Genomic DNA, 6,000 nt, shown 5'->3' on the forward strand with positions numbered 1-6,000 from the left:
CTCTACCCTAATTATGTCATTCATAAATATATTTGATACCTTTTGATTCAGTAATATCATAACTAGATCTGTATCCTAAAGAAATCACAAAAAAGAGGAAAATACAAGTACAAAAATATTTATAGCAAATCTTTTTGTGATGTCAAAGAATTGGAAATTGAGGAGATGCCCTTCAATTGGGGATTAACTAAACAAGTTGCAGTATATGATTGTAATGGAATAATATTGTTCTGTAAGAATTGATGGGCAGGCAGTTTTCAGAAAAAAAAAACCTGGAAAGGAACTGCAGCTGAATAAAAGGATCAAATCCAATAGTTCAGGAGCTATTTACATTATAAATAGTAACAGCAACATTGTGTGATGATCACCTATGACAGACTTCGCTCTTCTTAGCAATATAGTGATCAAAGATAATTCCAAAAAGCTTATGATGGAAAATGCCATCCACATCCAGAGAAAGATCTATGGTGTCTGGATGCAGATCAAAGCATCTTATTTTCATTTTCTTTTATTTGTATTTTTTGTTTGCTTTTCTCTTTATCTCATCATTTTTCCTTTTTATTCTCATTCTCCCTTTTTTAAAAAAATATAAATCCTGAGATAAGATTCAAGCCCCACCTTTTCTGGGTCAGAATCCAACAGTCTTTCCATTTTTAAGAATGTCAACTTTATAATCTTATCTGGTTCACTAATACACAAAGACAATAACAGGACTGTTTCTAGGAAGACTTGTTTTATTTTTTAAATAAAAATAAATTTTAAATGCAAAAATAGAACAAATGAGAGAACAAAAATGGTGAATTTATCCTCATTTAAAATTACCTTGGAGTAATGCTGAAAAAGAGACTTAATGATTAATTGTATGTGATTGGTGATAATTTGGGTTTACTAGTTTTCATTTTATAAATTATAAATTGGAATCCATTTTTGCCCAGACACATTGATGAAAATTAGGCTACCTTTCCATAAATATTTGAACATTCTAAATTATCTAGGATATCTCTAAAATTGAATGTGCTATTATGTTGAGGCTTAGCTCTAAGTAAAAAACAAAAACAAAAACCATAAAAGTAGCTATTTCACATTTAACTTTTTGTTTCTCCTCAATATTATATATATATATACATATATATATGTATATATATATATATATATATGGTTTATTTGTCTTCAAATAATATTCTTACTACTGGTAAGAGTGAAATATGAGTAAAGATAACATTTTTGATTCATAAATGAATGTGTTTTATGTTATTAGCTTTTTAGTTTTTATTTCACAATATCATAGCACACTTACTTCAGGTGCCCTTTGATCCAAACCATACCTGAATAAAAACAGACTTTCAGTGAGCAAAAAACCATTACTCCCTGAAACATTCTATTCCATATTATGTAACCTACTTTTATAAAGAGGCAGAAGAGTAGGTGGTACTTTAAAGTTTATAGTGTTTTACATATATCACCTAAGTTTTTTTATTTACAATAATCCTGGGAAGAAGGTTCTATTTGATCAGCTAACCAACATAGAGACCAATGTTACATAGATAGTACTTGTCAGGGATTGGATTTGAGCTCAGGGTTCTTGCTCTGTCCACTACACTATCTAGTCACCCTAAAGAGGAATAAATTTTCTGCTTTACAACTTCTACTTATTGCTCATTTCACTCTTTACAGCCAAAACTGTCTAATCCTTCTTCCAAAGGATAGCTCTTCAAATATTTGGGTACATTTGGTATATTTTTAGAATCATACTTTGTCTGACTTGAGCATTTCCAGTTTTGTCAGGTAATTTTCATATGGACTGCACTATAGGATCCCTCAAGTCCCTTTTAGTTCTGACTCTAATCCTATGAAAAGTCTATGCTATTGAAGAAAGGAGTGATAATAGACATAAAGGTAAACGAGAACTTCAAAGAACTAGTCCAAAGAGTCTCAAATTACACATGAGAAAACTGAAGCCTATAGAAGTTAAGTTACTTCCCAAGGGTCATAGAAATAGCAAGCATTAGAATTTGAACCCAAGCATATGACTCCCGATTTAGTGTTCTTTTAAAAAATACCCTGTTTCTTCCACAATAGGTGGCATGATAAGTGGTCTGAGGATTGTTTAAAATGAAAATAACTCTGTACTCCCTCAATAATGATGGAGATTGAATATATTGACAGAGATCAGGGAGAAAAATGATGAAGAAACTATGGGAATTGAAGAAAATACAGTGAAAGTAAATGGATTAAGAAAGGTTAAAATGGAGTGGGGAGGATATTACATTTGTTTTTCTATTTTAAATTCTCAAAGAGTCAGCATGTAAATTGAGGAGTCTTCATCCTATCCTATTATTTAGTATCCCACAGTGATTTGGGAAGAAATGCAATAGAGATAAGTAAAACTATTTTCCTAAAATGATAAGAACTTCATGGCACAATATCTAGTTGAAAAGTATGAACTTTTAAGTAATTCAATTAAATTCAATAAACACTTATTGACCTTGACCCCAAAATGAGGTGAACTAATGGTGAAAGGATTGAAATTATGTCATGAAAGGTTCAAATGAATTTCCTGGTGGTTTTTAGCTTAGAGAGAAGATTCATAGTGTGTATGTGATAGAAGAGTGGGGAAGAAAACTGAAGAGAAGGAAAGAAATTAATGAATGTTTTTAAAGCTTTGAGAAAAAATCTTATGGGAAACATTTTGAATAAACCTGCTACCCATGGGACTTCTTACCTTGACACTGTGTGACCTAATCTGTTGTATTTTTCTATTTATACATTATTAATTTCCTATTTATACATTATTAATTTCATTCACTCATTTGGGGTTAGGAATTTAGATAATGATTTCATTGCTAAAAAGGGAAAATCAGAGTGAGGAAATTTTTCTAAAAATGCAGATTACTACTTTCTCTATAAATACCTAATCCTAGAGGACTTCTTTGGACAATGAAAAGTCATCACTTATAAAGGGTCTCATAACCATTATATTTCAAAAGCAAAATTTGAAATCAAATCCTCCTAACTTAATGTCGGCTCTCACTCAATTATTCCATACTGTTTCTTACAACTGTGCATCTGTGCCTAGTTGTATGTACCTCCAAATATAGATAGAGGGGGAGAGAGAGAGAGAGAGAGAGAGAGAGAGAGAGAAACAGAGTCTATTTAACATGGACAACCCTCCACCCCACAAAACCAACCAAGAAAAAAGAGAAATAAGGAAAATGGATTTTCTATCCTAAAGACAGAATTCCCCTATTTCTAATAAAAAGTGACTAAGGTCTCTTGCATGTATCATCTAAATATCATCAATCAATCAATCAATCAAATAAATCATCTAGAATAGAAATTTTTTGCATATTTTTCATATTCAAAATAGATAAAGGACATTTAGATAGACTTCATATTTTCTAGGACATATCAGATATAATAAGAAATGAAGACATACTAAATCATATTTATTACTTATAATAATTTCTGGGAATGATCTGAATTTTCCCATTAGAAATATTTATAGGATCAATTGAGATGAAGTCCATCCATAAACATCAAGGTAGTTTATAAGAAAAAAAATCAATGAAAATAGATATAAGAAGATAAAAATTAAGAAGTCATGATAATATATAGCTCTGCAATAACAAAATACAGAAACTGATAAATTCAAACTATTATTTTAAAAAGATAATAGAAAAAAGTAATAATTATCAGGGAAAATGGGGAGTTTATGTTTTAATTTTTTTATTTTTATGGGCAATTTGACAATATAACTACAGCAACAAAAACAATATATACAACTATAGCAATTCATTAAGATTGATAGTATTAATCAATCAATTAATTAATTAATAATAAGGAGTTCTTCAGAATGTGAAAAATAAAATTTTAAAATTAAAAATAAGAAATCCAAGATCTAATATATTTAAAAGGTGGTCAGTGGCAGTTATTTGAAAAGTACTCATCAGAAAATGCTAATTTTTAATATACATGTAACATTCTAAATTATTGATGCTCATGAAAACTGAAATTACCTCAACTGATTACATTCTACTGACTTTTCACCTTTCTCTGCCTTTCCATACAAAATTCTTTTCTAATCTAGACTGTGACCTCTAATCTCTTGATCTTTCAGTTTTCTTCCAATTCATCCCCCCTAAGCTTCTTGCTCTTTTCTCCTTTCTTCATCTTGCTCCTCTTCTTAAAACTATTCAGTTCTACACTTTCCTCTTTCTTGAATCTTTTGTACCTCTTATATAACCAACTTTACCCTGACAACCCTCAGCCTTGAATAAGTTAAAATCTGCTGCCTTTACTCCTATACACTTGCTGTTGAACAAAGGTAGAGAAAGTCACATAAGCTTTCTGACTGGGATCACTAAACAAATTCAACCAAGCTTTTCCTGCTCCTAGTCAATCCTATTACCTGACTTTTAGCAGATCACTCTACCATTTACCACAAAAGCCTTTTAAAATCTTTTCTTCCTTCCTCAATCTTCTGACCCCTCCTTTCCCCACCTTGTCAGATAAGAACATTGATTTGCATTTAACTGAAAAGATGAAGGCCATTTTCATAGAGTTGCTTCTTCCCCAGTCCTGCTCTCTTATCACTCTTAAGCATTTTGCCCCTATTTCCTCCCTTAGGCCTTTCTCAGAAGAAGAGGTGCCCTATCTTCTAGCCAAGGTTTTATTTTCTAAATTAAAGGTAATAGTCCTTGGTTTTTGTTCAAACTCCATAGTTCTTTCTCTGGATACAAATGGTATTCTCTATTGCAGTGAGCCCCAAATTGTCTCTGATTGCTGCACTGATGGAATGAGGAAGTCCATCAAGGTTGATTACCTCCCCCATGTTGCTGTTAGGGTGTATAGTGTTTTTCTGGTTCTGCTCATCTCATTCAGCATCAGTTCATACAAATCGCTCCAGGCTTCCTTGAATTCCCATCCCTCCTGGTTTCTAATAGAACAATAGTGCTTCATGACATACACATGCCACAGTTTGTTAAGCCATTCCCCAATTGAAGAACATTGACTTGATTTCCAATTCTTTGTCACCACAAACAAGGCTGCTATGAATATTTTTGTACATGTGATGTTTTTACCCTTTTTCATCATTTCCAGTAGTGGTATTGTTGGATCAAAGGGTATGCAAATTTTTGTTGCCCTTTGGGCATAGTTCCAAATTTCTCTCCAGAAAGGTTGGATGAGTTCACAGCTCCACCAACAGTGTAATAGTGTTGCAGATTTCTGATAACCCTTCCAACAATGATAATTATCCTTTCTGGTCATATTGGTCAGTCTGAGAGGTGTGAGGTGGTATCAATGCAGTTTTTGACAGAAATTGTTATCTCTAAAGTTAGCAATGATAAATTAATAGCCAAATTCAAGGGATCTTTCTCAGTCCTTTTCCTTTTTGAACTCTCTGCGGTATTTGACACAATCCTTCTTCTTGATTCTCTATTTTTTTTGATAATATTTATTTTGGGGGCACTTTCTAACTATTTTATTATTCTTCACTCTTTTTGAATGGATCTTTATTCAGATCACATTTGTTAGCTAGCAGGTATTCAGTTGGGACATAGATCTTTCTCTATTCTTCCCTGTACTATTTTACTTGTTGATCTCATTTACTTCAATGGATACAGTTATGCTCACTATGCTGTTTCTCAATGTACTTGACCATCTAAATTGAACTCATGATATTTTCCTCTAAGTTCTCCCATTTTCCTAATATATCTATACTTTTTTTAAGATACCACTATCCTCCTAATCCCTCAGGACCATAAACCTAGGTGTCATCCTCAATCTCAGTCCACCCCTCTACCCCAATATTCAATGTTACCCAGGCCTATTGATTTCACCTTTACACATCTTTCAAATACACTCTTTTTATTGCTCTATTAATGACACCACTCTGAAGTAGGCCCCATCTTCTCATGTCTAGAGCACTGCAATGACTCACTAGTTAGTCTGTCTATCCATCAGTTTCTTCCCACTACAATGCATTTCATTACTTTATTT

This window comes from Macrotis lagotis, chromosome X (genome assembly GCF_037893015.1).
Source record: "Macrotis lagotis isolate mMagLag1 chromosome X, bilby.v1.9.chrom.fasta, whole genome shotgun sequence".
Taxonomy (NCBI): Eukaryota; Metazoa; Chordata; class Mammalia; order Peramelemorphia; family Peramelidae; genus Macrotis; species Macrotis lagotis.